Here is a 17,088-nt window from a genome sequence, read left to right as displayed (position 1 = left end):
CCTAACTGACTTAAGACAGGGAATTTATATTCTGATTAAATGTCAGGAATTGTGGAAAAACTGAGTTTAAATGTATTTGGCTAAGGTGTTTGTAAACTTCCGATTTGAACTGTACTTGCCAACCAACTTACCAACTTTCACACTGCCAATGTCTGCAAGAAAACACATATTTAAACAAATGAAAAACATTATTATTACAACATGATTAAAGTTATTTACCATAACATGCAAATGACAAGGCATGTAAATGTTGTAAAATACCTATCGCCTTGAGATGGGGAGCCGGCCAAGGAGTGACAACAAGAGTGGGGAAAACAACAGACAAAACAGATTACGGACGACGGACACCATGGACAGACAAATTCATGGACATTGACGACATGAGACAAACAAGACACATGAAAATGCTTGCATCATCTCCTGCACCAGCATAGGCGGTAGATTGATGCAGCACCCCTGATAAATCACAATTTAAAAATGATTCATATTTAAAATAAATGTCCATCAAATTAGTGTAGGGCTTTATTATGCCTGTATGAGCAGAGAAAAATACTCCTCAGCAGAGCAGGGAGAAAAATACCCCCATGGATTTCTGATGGTATCGTGCCATAGAGGGTTCCTCACCTCTGCAGAGAGTAAAACCGTTTCCAAAAGCAAACAATCTGTGCCTCCTTTTTGCTGCTGGACGGCCGGCAACATGTACAGTACCAGTCAAAAGTTTGGACACACCTACTCATTCAAGGGTTTTTCTATATTTTTACTATTTTCTACATTGTAGAATAATAGTGAAAACATCAAAACTATGAAATAACACATATGGTATCATGTAGTAACCCCAAAAATGTTTTACAAATCAAAATATATTTTAGATTCTTCAGAGTAGCCACCCTTTGCCTTGATGACAGCTTTGCAAAATCTTGACATCCTCTCAACCAGCTTCACCTGGAATGTTTTTTAAGAGTCTTGAAGGAGTTCCCACATATGCTGAGCACTTGTTGGCTGTTTATCCTTCACTCTGCGGTCCAACTCATCCACAACCATCTCAATTGGGGTGAGGTCGTGTGATTGTGGATGCCAGGTCATCTGATGCAGAACTCCATCACTCTCCTTCTTGGTCAAATAGCCCTTACACAGCCTGGAGGTCATTTTGTCCTGTTGAAAAACAAATGATAGTCCCACTAAGCGCAAACCAGATGGGATGGCGTATCGCTGCAGAATGCTGTGGTAGCCATGCTGGTTAAGTGTGCCTTGAATTCTAAATAAATCACAGACAGTGTCACCAGCAAAGCACCCCCACACCAACACACCTCCTCCTACATGCTTCACGGTTGGAACCACACATGTGGAGATTATCTGTACATCTACTCATCTACTACTCTCAAAGACACAGCAGTTGGAACCAAAAACCTCAAATTTGGACTTTCCACCGGTCTAATGTCAATTGCTCATGTTTCTTGGCCCAAGTAAGTCTCTTCTTCTTATTGGTGTCCTTTAGTAGTGATTTCTTTGCAGCAATCCGACTGTGAATGCCTGATTCACGCAGTCTCCTCTGAACAGTTGATGTTGAGAGGTGTCTGTTACTGTCACGTCTGCTCCCGGTCCCCCTCTCTGGCGCTCGAGGTCGCCAGGCTGCTTATCATTACTTACACCTATCACCATCTTTACGCGCATCCGAGCTTCAACGGACTCACCTGGACTCCATCGCGTTATTAATTACCTCCCCTATATCTGTCACTTCCTTAGTTTCTTTCCCGAGTCAGCATTAATGTCGTTGTGTCCCTTGTCCAGACGCGGTTCGTGTTTTGTATCCTGTCTGTTGATTCATTAAATATTCACTCCCTGTACATGCTACTCGTCTCCCAGCGTCTGTCCTTACAGTTACTTGAACTCTGTGAAGCATTTATTTGGGTTGAAAATGAAGTTATCCTCTGCAGCAGAGGTAACTCTGGGTCCTCCTTTCCTGTGGCGGTCCTCATGAGTGCCAGTTTCATCATAGCACTTGACGGTTTTTGCGACTACACTTGAAGTAATTTTCAAAGTTCTTGACATTTTCACGTATTGACTGACCTTCATGTCTTAACCCTTTCACAAGTACCATTCTAGTGGTCCCTGAACACAACAATCAGCATTTGAGCTGGCCACACTTTTTTTCAGAAACTATTTACACAAACACAGACCGTACAAAGTTATGTCCAGAATTGAGCAGTTTATTTTTGGATGCAATGTTCAGATATTCACAGAAGTATCTATAGCATAACACAATCATCCAAACTGTAAAAATGTAGGCTACATTTGTCCTAGCGCTAACTGAACACAAGCGATCATATTTGCTAACTCTCGGCTGACATACACTACAATATGAATTAGCTAATAGCAATTACTATATATAATTAATCACATCACGGGTGAGCTCACCATTGATCGAAATAAATGAGTAAAACACTATCTAGAAATCAAAAGTAATCCAACGATGATTAGTTTCAGCGCGCAGCCATGCTTTTTCCACTCAGAAACCAAAGATAACAGAAGACAAGATGAGTTTGGTCTGTTTATAGTATGCATGTTGAAGGGGTGTGTCGTCTACCATCGTTCACATCCCACCATTCACTTCCTGAAGTTCCCAAAAAATGAGTGAACCCTTACTCACCTCATTTTGTTATAGCATCCTTGGTCTGACAGACGATTACGTGAAACCCAGAATGCATTGTATGTCAACAAACATGGCTCTACACAGCTGGAATTAGCTTAGCTCATCATAATCAGTATAACCTTCAAAAACGTATTTTAAACACATACTATGTGCCCATTACAATCTATGCAAGAATCGGAATGCATGATTTAATACTGGTAATTGAAAAACGTGAATAAAATAGAAAATATATCAATAATTACCACACAAAACATTTTCTGATAGTGATTTATTGATACAAATGGCGCGTGCAGGCAGTCAATCACGTAACCTCTCACTCCCACTCTCAGCCACTCTGTTGTTGTTTATGTGTGTGGCTAGTGAGCTAAACTGGAGCATTAGCAATGTCTTTCAAAAGAAGTCAACTTCTGGAGATTTAAAAAAAAATCTGACAATGAGTCTGAAAGTCAGGAATCAGATTCTGACAGTGAGGAACTGTCCCCCCAGCCATTGAGAACCCTGAATCTGAGGACCCCTTGTCCACTGACAAAGTCCCAGTTCCCTTTGAAGATGCTGGTGGTGATGGCAGTAGACCGACAGTGGATGAAGTATAGGAGTTCTGTGGTAGCTGGAAGGCTGCCAGCCATTTTACCCCTCCTGGCCCTGCTGTTTGCTTTGATGAGTCCCAGTCTGGAGTGCAACACCCTTGCCATTTCCATCTGAGGCAGAGTGCTTCAAGTTGTTTCTAACAGAGGAGCTGGTGGGAGACATAGCAGAGATCAATGCATTGGAGCTACAGGAATAGAGAGAGCAGCCAGGAGTGGGGGGGACAACCACAATTAGAGAAATGTATACCTTCCTGGTGACAGTCTTTCTCATGGGGATAGTAAAAAAGAACTCCCTAAGAGAAAACGGGAGCACAGATCCTATGTTTGCAACTCCCTTCTTTGCGACCCTTTTTTCCAAAGACTGCTTCCTAGTTCTACTGCAATGACTGCATTTCATTAACAATGCTACTGCCATCCTAAATGACTCGTTATACAAAATAAGAAATGTCAACAGCTGGCAGTGACAAGTGGCATGACAAACGAGACACCCATGTCCTTTTCACTGTCCATACAGCAACCATGTCGGCCACAGGGAAGGTGGACCACCTCACGGGAGAGAGAAAAATCAAACCAGACTGCGTACTTGACTAAAACCTCACAATGGGGCAGTGGATATGGCGGACATGATAAACAGCTTTGTGGAATGCACTCAGAAAACGAACAAGTGATATAAGAAGATATGTTTCTATTTTTTCATGGTAGCTTCAAAATACAACAAGCCAATACTTCTCTGACGCAATTAGCATTGTTTTACAGAGCTAATAGAAGAATGTAGCTAGCTACATAAGCACGATTGAATATAACACCATAAAGGTTATGAAATGAGTAACGTTAGCTTGCGTGTCCTTGGTTATAAGGAATATACACAAAAATATTATGCTACAGTATAAACGACATAACACGACATGCAGAAACTATTATAACGTACCTACCTTGTCACAACACAACTGATTGGCTCAAATGCATTAAGAAGGTAAGACATTCCACAAATTAACTTTTAACAAGGGACACCTGTTAATTGAAATGCATTCCATGTGACTACCTCATGAAGCTGGTTGAGAGAATACCACGTGTGCAAAGCTGTCATCAAGGCAAAGGGTGGATACTTTGAAGAATTTCAAATATAAATAGATTTTGATTTGTTTAAGACTTTTTTTGGTTACTACATTATTACATATGCGTTATTTCATAGTTTTGATGTCTTCACTATTATTCTACAATGTAGAATGGTAAAAATAAAGAAAAACCCTGGAATGAGTAGGTGTCCAAACTTTTGACTGGTACTGTAAATTACCAACTTTAATTTTATTTTTATTTTTTTATTTAACTTTTATTTTAGAAAACATATTGAGACCTAGGTCTTTTTTACAAATGTGCCCAGTATATACAATATAAATAAATATACACATTATACCCAAACATATACATATTAAAATACCAAAATACAGTCATGGGAAACACAAAAAAAACGTCACAAATCACCCAGAAAAAAAGTGACATTCCTCCACAATCAATATTTAAATTGCCCGAATGGCACCAGAACATCAAGATTAAATGTATTTTGAATTTTGTTCCAGCAATTTGGTGCATTAAAACTAAATGCAGATTTACCTAGCTCGGTGGAGACCCTAGATGGCTAAGTTTTGAAAATTGGTTGTACAATAAATCCTTCCAGTGATATAATAGTAGGTAACTACTTAAAGTTAACCTGAATTGTGATATTCTCTGCCCCCTTAGGAATGGTGCGCCTCTTGTCAAGATCAGTGGTGTCTTCATAGTACTTCGCCTGGTTGGAAAGATAAAATACAATCTCCTCGAGGGATGTCATTAAAGTGCAAGCTACATACAAACAGAAAGCTACAATAACAGTTAGCTAGCTAGCTAATGTTAGCTAAATAAAACTGTCTGGCTAGCTAGCTGGCTATGCAGGCTGAGGTAAAAAAGTATCTAGCAATGTCAATCTAAAATCAACCTAAAAAGAGCTTGAATTATTTATTCCTATTTAACAATATTTTCGTATATAAAGACAAATATATGGTAGTCCTTGGAGAGTGATTCTGAGGTAATAAATTAGTGCGGACCAAGCAAGCGTTTAGGAGGTGAAATAGAACCAGAAATGCCTGCATCCTCCATCCTCCGCGACTGCTACAGGGTAAAATAGAGCCAAGTGACCAGCATAGCAACGGACGCTTTGGTTAATTACGTAGGCCGGTCATAATTTTGCAAGTTCTAGCAACAGCCCTTCAGAGGTGAGGGACACACACACTTTTTGGCAAATGGACACTATTTGGCACTGCGTGCCAGGTCGGTATTCGGAAACGATTATTAAAGGTTTACAGTAGATAGATGGCTAGACTAACTTATCTATCAAAACATTGTTAGCTGACATGGCTAATTGAGTGACTGTCAGTGACTAACATAACAAGAGAAATACTGCTGATGCACATCCACATTTTGAAATTGCACCTTGTGTATTCTACTATTCTAAATATAAAGAATAAATTGAGATTCCGACTGAGTTCCTAAAAATATAAATAAAATGTTTTTTGGTCGGGGGACACCTAGCGCCTGGGGCCTCTAGGCGACCGCTTATGCTGCTTAAGCCTGGAGCCAGCCCTGGTTGTCCTGCTATCCAGCTGCAACCAATGATCAAATCCTGTGCAGCTGGCCTGGTCCCCGAACATAGACATTCCTGCCTAGATTATGGCCTAATCCATTCTACCCGCTGCATACTATTATTGGTGCAAGTATGTAGGAGGACCACTGGAAGAAATAATGTCTCATAACATGCAAAGGCAACCTGATACAGCACAAGAACACCTGAAACAACCAACACCAACACATATCTGTCTCTGGCCTTCACTATGTTCTGATGTTTTTCTAACACCAGGGAACCAGATCATGTTTTGTTATGTTGGACAAAACATCTGGCTGCAGTGTTCTATCAACACCTCAGACAGACAGAGTTCTGAAGAAATAAGAAATACAGTAGTGAGCCTAACTCTACTATGCTGTACCTTAATGTTGCTGTTGTTGTTGTTAGGCAAAGAGAGGCATGGCAATGTTATCAGAGCAAAGGGCACATGCTCATATCTAAGGAGGTGTAATACTGTCCAATGCCTGATTACTTTATAATGTCTCAATCTAAGAACAACCATCAAGCTAGAATCAGATTTCTAGACTTAAAAACGCTTCTTCCTTGAGGAAGTTACATGGAAAAGTTGTTGACACATGATCGGGCAATGATTTAGTCAAGTGCATAACGGGTTTCAAAATACTAGAATATGTATTCAAAAAAACGTCCTCCATTCAGTTCTAGCTGTGGAGAACCTATTAGAGAGTACCAACAGAGTAGTACATTTGATCAGATGTGCATGTTGTAAAGGTTAAACATTTTGTTTTCAGTAGTCATCATTGCATTCCTTTGTTAAACAAAAATGAATCATTTATTTTTAACTAAAGGAAAAACATGTTCACGTACGATCTGTTTTCAATTCAGTGTCCTACCATAAACCTTCCAATAAGAAACATGGCATTTAGGCAAAAAAAATATATATACATTAAATTGTGATTATGGAAAATGATGAGTTCTGTTATGCCAAAAGTTATTCCCTCTGAAATCTATTATGGTCAATAAAAACACTTGTGTATTTGTTCTGCCGCAGTTTCCAGCTGATCCAACACTTTGTTTCATACTCTGTTAGTCCTTCCTGCCTTCCCTTCACATCACATGCCACTGACACAAGACCATTCCTAGAGTATGACTACAACATCAAGAAAATAAGCAGCATGTTCAGGAGGCAGTAAATTATTTACTACCATTCAGCCACTAGATGAGGCTGTATGTCCAATGTAAATTGAAGCTGAAGCTTGCAGAGAGTTTACAGGCTTTAGCTATTCTGTACCCTACTTGGTCTGATTCAATCCTACCTTCAATCTAAAAATTCTCTTCAATATGATAAACTGACTTAATATATATTTGTTCTATTCATGGCAACAATTAGGCTTTTCCAGTTGATTTGACACATTCTGTATATTTGTTACATATAAAACAAGAATACAATTGTTCGACATAAAGTAAGACTTATGCCGACACCTGCAAACTCTTAGAAAAAGAGTTCAAAGCAGGTTCTGCAGTTGTCCCTGTAGGATAATCCTTTTTTGGTTCAAGGTAGAAAACGTTTAGTTCATATTAGTGAAAAGGTTCTACCTGATACCAAAAAGGGCTCTACCCAGCTCAAAAAGGGTTCTATCGTAGAACATCTTATGGTTCTAGTTAGCCCCCTTTCCCCTCATAAGAGTGCAGTACATCGAGAGCTTTGTCTTTTGCTAAAAAAAAGATTTCAAGCTTGAATCATCAAAAGATCTTAAAACACATTTATCTTTAGAGTTGTCCATGCTCCATTTGTGCTTAAGTTGCTCTGAAAGCTTATGAGACCAGTTACCAGCATATCTTAATGGTCATTTGTGATGATAAAAATATGAAAGTATTGAATTAAACATCACTGACATTGAAACAAAGAATACTGTCTTGTAACAGTCAGCTGTAATGCATTATTTCATTGAGGAACATCATAATGATTTTAGATTACGATAACAGTTATAACAGTGCGCTTGGACTGTTTTCCTTACAATGCTTGCTGGGTATTGAAGTCTTTTTAATCCGAGGCAGATTCGATTTGCGACTACCGTCCATAGTAGGCAATTGAGATGCCCTGGCTGCGGTTTTACACAAGAACTACTACTACCAAAATGCCCTTCAGGTTGTTTCCGGTCATTCCGGTAAAAAAAAAGTTTCGATGGGGGCCTGGGAAAAAGTGATGAGGAAATGGCTGAGTAGCCTGCTATATTAAATCGATTGTAACCGATTTCCAAACAAGAGGAGGGCAATTCATGAGTCAGGAGAGAAGGTATGTGAGGTCTAAAGTAACATGGTAGAGTAAACAGAGATGGAATAATTTCCTGCAAAACACAATGAACGTGGTTTTAACTTGGCAATCACTAAGACACTGCCATTGGAAATATAGATTTGTAACAACTTTTTTCCAAATGTAATTTTTTATTAGTTTTCGTACATATTTATTTTGTTTTTACCGCTTAAATCAGTGACGGTGTATTGTCCACCTTGATCTCCATTGATGATCTTGTTGGCGTTCAAGCACAATGGATGCGCGTGATGATGCTCTCTAGATATTATCAGTGGGATGGAGTGGTGATGTTACACTGGGTAGCAATTAGCAAACCTCTTTTTCCTACAAAGAGGTGAGCTACAGGCTACGGTTTGATTTTTAGATATGTGGTGACTATTCTTCATCCCTGTGGGACTACTGCGTAGTCTATTCAATTCGTTTTTTTGGCAATAATATGATAGGCTACAGTTGACGAAATAGCCAGTTGCTAAGTGGGCTACTTAATAGTTCGAAAACAGCCGCTATAGCTATCTATGCGGTTGGTTTCCTAAAGGTCCATCATTTGTTAGATTTGCCCACTGTTCAGCCATAAGCAACAGTTAGAAACGTTGCTGCTGCTTTCTTTGATATGCACAATAGGCTAAACTGAGTCTACGAATAGACTATGCATTTTATTGAACACCCATTTGATGGTTTACCTGTTCCGTTATTCGCGGGAGAATGTGCTCTGCATAGTTGCCTTTACATGTTACGCTGCAGCAAACCGCTAATCTTTCATGCATTATATCCAACAGTGTTAACGTTGCTTCAATGTTGCATTGTAACAATTCCACCCAACCGCAACAATGAGTACGTTTACATGCACACAATATTGCGATTATTGTGGATGATCAGATTCATGTAATATAGTTCGATTAAAACGTGTACATGCTTTGCAGGAATAACGATTTTTTTGTATGCGAAAACTACTTCTAAAACGCATACACTCAGTTATTCAGAACTCACTTCACTCGTGCTAAAGATGCTGATGCTAGCACATGCGCAGATAGATCAAATACACCACTGGAACGCCAATTAAGGTGTGTACATGTCCTAATAATTCGAAAGATTTCTCAGAAAACCAGGTGTTTTAATCGATTTATGCTTACTTCGATTTTGACTTTACACAGATTAAGATAAACAGAGTAGGGTGTTTACATGACTATTTCATAATCTGCCTACTGCCATAATCATTAGGATACTAGGGCGGCAGGTAACCTAGTCGTTAGAACGTTGGGCCAGTTCCCGAAAGGTTGCTAGATCGAATCCCCAAGGTAAAAGTCTGTCGTTCTGCCCCTAAATAAGGCAGTTCCCCATGCCACGTGTTCATTCAAATACAAACTCTACTGGCTCGATAGCCTATGCATAGATACATTCTATATTTTCAGTGTTGACATTGTTGTTTTCAAAGGATACACAAGCGAAGTTGTCTTACATTATTATTATAATTATATATAAATATTATAATATTGTTTGTAGCCAAAATATGCGTCCAAACAGAGCAAGATAAACTAATGGGTCATTGTCGATTTGGTTTTGCGAATCGAGAGAGGAATATTAGCGGTCCTGTGACCTCAAGTTAGCTTGCATTAACTTGTTTATGCATGATTTATGTCTCTGTGCTAGAGCAAATATGAGGACATGATAGCCTAATATGGATACTACTCGCTCCTGCATCATGGCTCAGCTGTAGGATAGTTTATGCTAGCGCTTGCTTACGCTTAGATTATACCGACAGTGTTATTGCGCAAAATGATATGCAGCATCATCTGGATATGTGTGCAACAAAAGTTCAACATTCACCTTCTGCTACCATTTCTGTCAAGCTGTCTACACATACATTTGCATGTGCACATACATTTGCATGTGAACTACAATTCTGAGGCTGTGTTATAACGTTTAGAAAAGTCACTCATCACTTTCAAACCGGTTTTCAAAACATATGCTGATATGCCGCTTATATTTCATATCAGTGAGAGAAACTTTCAAATAAAAAATCTACACTTACTGTAGTAGCAGTTTTTCACAGATCCACAAGCTGTATGCGCCACCAGTTGACGAACTACACTTCCTCCCCATTTTTGCTTACACACAGGTGTTCGGAGCACGCAAAATAAATAATTAGCACTATGTCTTCTGTCTGCCTTCCGTAAACAAACAATGTAACATGGCAATATGGCCTTGTGGGAACACTAACCCTATAAAAGGTGTGTAGTAATTTAATCATTTGTTTTCTAAAAATGAATTCTCGCTGATATGAAAGATACATTCTGTCACGTTCCTGACCTGTTTTCTGTTGTTTTGTATGTGTTTAATTGGTCAGGGCGTGAGTTGGGGTGGGTAGTCTATGTTATGTGTTTTCTATGTTGGGTTAATGGTTTGCCTGGTATGGTTCTCAATTAGAGGCAGGTGTGTGTCGTTTCCTCTGATTGAGAGCCATATTAAGGTAGGTTGTTCTCACTGTTTGTTTGTGGGTGATTGTTCCTGTGTCAGTGTATTCTACATGGGACTGTTTCGTTTGTTCGTTCGTTTTAGGTAGTCTGTTCCTGTTCGTGCGTTCTTCGTCTATATGTAAGTTCATTTGTTTCAAGTCTGTTGACTTTGTTTATTGTTTTGTAGTTTGTTCTAGTGTTCGTTAGTGTTTTCGTCTTGTTGTAAATAAATTCAATATGTATTCATCACCCGCTGCGCCTTGGTCCGTTCAATCACCACAAGACGAACGTTACACATTCCTTATGGTTCCGAAAATGTAACACAAGCGATGCATGTTAATATTTAGAGCAAGCGCCGGGTCCCCGGGCAGAAGATACTATCTTTGATAGGCGCTCAAGCAGTTAGCGTCTATGAATGGAGTAGAGTTGGACAGGCTTCTTGTGTAGATTAAGACGTTGCGGAGCTGACACGAGATATGTCTCTGAAAAAGTACCTGAGTCCAGGGATGAGAAATGCGTTGTACTTCAAATTGTCCCAGTTGCCCAACTGTTACACTGAGAAGATTGAATGACGGCTAGTTTTTAAGTAAACTGACGTTTTCGTTCTCATTCATAACCCGCGGTTATATCCATGGGGAAGACGGGTTCAGGGTCATGAATTATTGTGTGGATGAAAAGCGGGCGGGTTGAATAAAGAAAGCAATACCTTAAATTCATAAATGTATAATTCTTGTGAAGTTTATATTTATAGGCTACATTGAGGTTTTTCTTTCATTATTTTAGGCTAGATATTTGGAATTCGTGCTTAACCCTAAACTGTGGTGCCTAACCAGTGGTGGGAGAAGTACCCAATTGTCATACTTGAGTAAAAGTAAAGATACCTTAATAGAAAATGACTGATTGAGTTGCGTTTTCCGAGTCATATCTCGCGCCATCTCTGCAGTGTCTACATAGGAAGTCTCAGACTCTAGTGCAGCAGTAAGCAAGCGGGTCGGATCTGCTGGCTAAGTCTATACCTGAGTACCATGGGGTGTGCCACAAAATACTGATGAGAATAGATTGTTATGGTACAAAAACTGAATGGGGACATTTGATGGAGGATACATTTTCATGGAATGTTTATGTATGAATATTTAAATTGTCATAATTTTATTCCCTTAACTAAAGGGGATTTGATGTTTTCAAGGTCATGGTAAAGTAGAGGACATTGGCACATTGTTTGTGTTTGAGCAGAGTAGTCTGTGTGAGGTAGGTGCCAGTGTTTTTGTAGTTAGGCTATGTTGAATGGAGTTATTTGCAGTTCTCTTAATGCTGGACAGTCAGTAATACCAAAGAAACCACAAACTCTGTGGTAATACAGTAGCAAAAAACCGCTGCCTGTTTTGCCAATGTAGTCCTGTCTTACAGAGACTACTTCAAGCAGGATAGTGCAGAGGTGTTGGATGCATAGTGTATCATTATATCAAATAAAATGAAATGTTCTGTCGCATGCGCCGAATACAACTGGTGCACAGTTAAACAAAAATGAAAAAATACAATAAAATAGTAACACAAGGAATAAAAAATGTGATACACTGTATCTTTACAGGGTGTAAAACTGTTAAATCATTTCTGTAACAGAACTATAATATAAAAGCAACATGGAACCATTTCAAAGGTTTTACTGAGTTACAGTTCATACGTATAAGGAAATCAGTCACTTTAAATAAATACCTTAGGCCTTAATAAACGCAGCAAAAAAGACACGTCTCTTTTCAGGACCCTGTCTTTCAAAGATAATTCGTAAAAATCCAAATAATTTCATTGTAAAGGGTTTGAACACTGTTTCCCATGCTTGTTCAATGAACCATAAACAATTAATGAACATGCACCTGTGTAACGGTCGTTAAGACACTAACACCTTACAGACGGTAGGCAATTAAGGTCAGTTAAGAAAACATAGGACACAAAAGAGACCTTTCTACTGACTCTGAAAAACACCAAAAGAAAGATGCCCAGGGTCCCTGCTCATCTGCGTGAACGTGCCTTAGGCATGCTGCAAGGAGGCATGAGGACTGCAGATGTGGCCAGGGCAGTAAATTGCAATGTCCGTACTGTGAGACGCCTAAGACAGCGCTACAGGGAGACAGGACAGACAGCTGATCGTCCTCACACTGGCAGACCACGTGCAACAACACCTGCACAGGATCGGTACATCCGAACATCACACCTGCGGGACAGGAACAGGATGGCAACAGCAACTGCCCGAGTCACACCAGGAAAGCACAATCCCTCCATCAGTGCTCAGACTGTCTGCAATAGGCTAAGAGAGGCTGGACTGAGGGCTTGTAGGTCTATTGTAAAGGCAGGTCCTCACCAGACATCACCAGCAACAATGTCGCCTATGGGCACAAACCCACCGTCGCTGTACCAGACAGGACTGGCAAAAAGTGCTCTTCACTGACGAGTCGCAGTTTTGTCTCACCAGGGGTGATGGTCGAATTCGCGTTTATTGTCAAAGAAATGAGCGTTACACCAAGGGCTGTACTCTGGAGCGGGATCGATTTGGAGGTGGAGGGTCCATCATGGTCTGGGGCGGTGTGTCACAGCATCATCGGACTGAGCTTGTTGTCATTGTAGGCAATCTCAACGCTGTGCGTTACAGGGAAGATATCCTCCCTCGTGGTACCCTTCCTGCAGGCTCATCCTGATATGACCCTCCAGCATGACAATGCCACCAGCCATACTGCTCGTTCTGTGCGTGATTTCCTGCAAGACAGGAATGTCAGTGTTCTGCCATGGCCAGCGAAGAGCCTGGATCTCAATCCCATTGTTCACATGTGGGACCTGTTGGATCGGAGGGTGACGTTCCCCCCCCAGAAATGTCCGGGAACTTGCAGGTTCCTTGGTGGAAGAGTGGGGTAACATCTCACAGCAAGAACTGGCAAATCTGGTGCAGTCCAATAGGAGGAGATTAGAGGTCGACCGATTATGATTTTTCAATGACGATACCGATTATTGGAGGACCATCGGCCGATTTTTATTTATTTATTAATGAATTCATTAATTTGTAATAATGACAATTACAACAATACTGAATGAACACTTTTATTTGAACTTTATATAATACATCAATCAAATCAATTTAGCCTCAAATAAATAATGAAACATGTTAAATTTAGTTTAAATAATGCAAAAACAAAGTGTTGGAGAAGAAAGTAAAAGTGCAATAGGTGCCATGTAAAAAAGCTAACGTTTAAGTTCCTTGCTCAGAACATTAGAACATATGAAAGCTGGTGGTTCCTTTTTACATGAGTCTTCAATATTCCCAGGTAAGAAGTTTTAGGTTGTAGTTATTATAGGAATTATAGGACTATTTCTCTCTATACGATTTGTATTTCATATACCTTTGACTATTGGATGTTCTTGCATGCACTTTAGTATTGCCATTGTAACAGTATAGCTTCCGTCCCTCTCCTCACCCCTACCTGGGCTCGAACCAGGAACACATCGACAACAGCCATCCTCAAAGCATCGTTACCCATCGCTCCACAAAAGCCGCGGCCCTTGCAGAGCAAGGGGAACAACTACTCCAAGTCTCAGAGCGAGTGACGTCACCGATTGAAACGCTATTAGCGTGCACCCCGCTAACTAGCTAGCCATTTCACATCAGTTACACCAGCCTAATCTCGGGAGTTGGCAAAATGCACGAAAGTGCTGTTTGAATAAATGCCTGCTGGTGCCTACCATCTCTCAGTCAGACTGCTCTATCAAATATCAAATCATAGACTTAATTATAACATAATAACACACAGAAATACGAGCCTTTGGTCATCAAAACAAAACGTTCACTGAAAGAACGTTTATTCTTTCAGTGAAAGAAAGTCTAAATATTCCTGTTACATTGCACAGCCTTCAATGTTATGTCATAATTACGTACAATTCTGGCAAATTAGTTCGCAACGAGCCAGGCGGCCCAAACTTTTGCAAATACCCTGACTCTGCGTGCAATGAACGCAAGAGAAGTGACACAATTTCACCTGGTTAATATTGCCTGCTAACCTGGATTTCCTTTAGCTAAATATGCAGGTTTAAAAATATATATTTCTGTGTATTGATTTTAAGAAAGGCATTGATGTTTATGGTTAGGTACAGTCGTGCAACGATTGTGCTTGTTTCGCAAATGCGTTTTTGTTAAATCATCCCCCGTTTGGCGAAGTTGGCTGTCTTTGTTAGGAAGAAATAGTCTTCACACAGTTCGCAACGAGCCTGGTGGCCCAAACTTTTGCAAATACCCTGACTCTGTTGCAAGAGAAGTGACACAATTTCCCTAGTTAAAATAAATTCATGTTAGCAGGCAATATTACCTAAATATGCAGGTTTAAAAATATATACTTGTGTATTGATTTTAAGAAAGGCATTGATGTTTATGGTTAGGTACACGTTGGAGCAACGGCAGTTCTTTTTCGCGAATGCGCACCGCATCGATTATATGCAACACAGGACATGCTAGATAAACTAGTAATATCATCAACCATGTGTAGTTAATTAGTGATTATGATTGATTGATTGTTTTTTATAAGATAAGTTTAATGCAGCTAGCAACTTACCTTGGCTTCTTACTGCATTCGCGTAACAGGCAGGCTCCTCGTGGAGTGCAGTGCAAGGCAGGTGGTTAGAGCGTTGGACTAGTTAACCGTAAGGTTGCAAGATTGAATCCCCGAGCTGACAAGGTAAAAATCTGTCGTTCTGCCCCTGAACAAAGCAGTCATTGAAAATAAGAATGTGTTCTTAACTGACTTGCCTAGTTAAATAAAGGGAACACCAGATACTGACTGTTACTTTTGATTTTGAACCCGCTTTGTTCAGGAACACATTATTCAATTTCTGTTAGTCATATGTGTGTGGCACTTGTTCAGTTTATTTCTCGGTTGTTGAATCTTGTTATGTTCATACAAATATTTACACATGTTAAGTTTGCTGAAAATGAACGCAGTTGACTGTGAGAGGACGTTTCTTTTTTTGCTGAGTTTTTATGGATTTCACATGACTTGGAATTCAGATTTGCATCTCTTGGTCACAGATACCTTAAAAGAAAAGGTAGGGGCGTGGATCGGAAAACCAGTCAGTATCTGGTGGGACCACCATTTTCCTCATGCAGCGCGACACATCTCACTTGCGTAGAGTTGCTCAAGCTGTTGATTGTGGCCTGTGGAATGTTGTCCCACTCTTCTTCAATGGCTGTACGAAGTTGCTGGGTATTGGCGGAAATTGGAACGCGCTGTCATACAGGTCGATCCAGAGCATCCCAAACATGCTGAAGGGGTGACATGTTTGGTGAGTATGTGGGCCATGGAAGAACTGGGACCTTTTCACCTTCCAGGAATTGTGAACAGATCCTTGCGACATGGGGCCATGCGTTATCATGCTGAAACATGAGGTGCTGGTGGCGGATGAATGGCACGACAATGGACCTCAGGATCTCATCATGGAATCTCTGTGCATTCAAATTGCCGTCGATAAAATGTAATTGTTTTCGTTGTCAGTAGTTTATGCCTGCCCATACCATTACAATGCCTAAATGCAGTCAGGTCAAGATCCTGGTGAGGACAACGAGCACAGAGATGACAGTTTGTGCAGAAATTTTTCGATTGTGCAAACTCAGTTTCATCAGCTGTCTGAAATTAACATTAAATTCTTTGGCAACAGCTCTGGTGGACATTCCTGCAGTCAGCATGCCAATTGCACGCTCCTTCTAATCATGAGACATCTGTGGCATTATGTTGTGTGACACAACCGCACATTTTAGTGTCCTTTTATTGTCCCCAGTACAAGGTGCACCTGTGTAATGATCATGCTGTTTAATCAGCCTCTTGATTAAATTTTGCCAAACCTTTCAGGTGGATGTATTATCTTGGCAAAGGAGAAATGCTGATTAACAGGAATATAAACAAATGTATAAACAACATTTAAGAGAAATAAGCTTTTTGTGCGTATGGACAATTTCTGGGATCTTTTATTTAATCTCATGAAACATGGGACCAATACTTTACATGTTGCGATTATATTTTTGTTCAGTATATTTCCCTCTTCAGTGCACATGATTTAAAAAAATAAATAATCTTATCTATTTTTTTTAAAGAATATTTTTTTACACCTTTTCTTTCACCCCAATTTTGTGGTATTCAATTGGTAGTTAGTCTTGTCTCATTGCCGCAACTCCCGTATGGACTTGGGAGAGTGACAGCGCCACTCAGGAGGCACGTTTTCATATTTTCTACACCTGTTACTAGGCTACTAGTGTTCCTGTGTGTCTGTACTGTCTGTTTTGGCCACCTCCAATACTTGCCCCATAAAACTATCTCATTATCTGATGCTGACTATTTGTTGCCTGAGAGGTCTTGAAGTTCATTTGCCTGTCAGAGAAAACGCTGTCTCAGTGCTCTTGGAGTGCTCGCCACATCCTATTGGAATGCACTGTAATGGGTAAT

The 17,088-nt window shown here is 40.0% G+C and overlaps 1 protein-coding gene across 1 annotated transcript in view; it reads left to right on the top strand.

The window, feature by feature from the left end:
* The first annotated feature begins 8,007 nt into the window (after positions 1–8,007).
* LOC129857815 (phosphatase and actin regulator 4B-like) overlaps positions 8,008–17,088 on the top strand; it is a 90,453-nt gene continuing 81,372 nt past the window's right edge. The window contains exon 1 of the mRNA XM_055926415.1: positions 8,008–8,147. The gene's annotated coding sequence lies outside the window, so the exon portion shown is untranslated. The remainder of the gene's footprint in view (positions 8,148–17,088) is intronic.

The sequence above is a fragment of the Salvelinus fontinalis genome, chromosome 6 (assembly GCF_029448725.1).
Source record: "Salvelinus fontinalis isolate EN_2023a chromosome 6, ASM2944872v1, whole genome shotgun sequence".
NCBI classification, from domain to species: domain Eukaryota; kingdom Metazoa; phylum Chordata; class Actinopteri; order Salmoniformes; family Salmonidae; genus Salvelinus; species Salvelinus fontinalis.
This window is presented reverse-complemented; position numbering and strand designations above follow the sequence as displayed.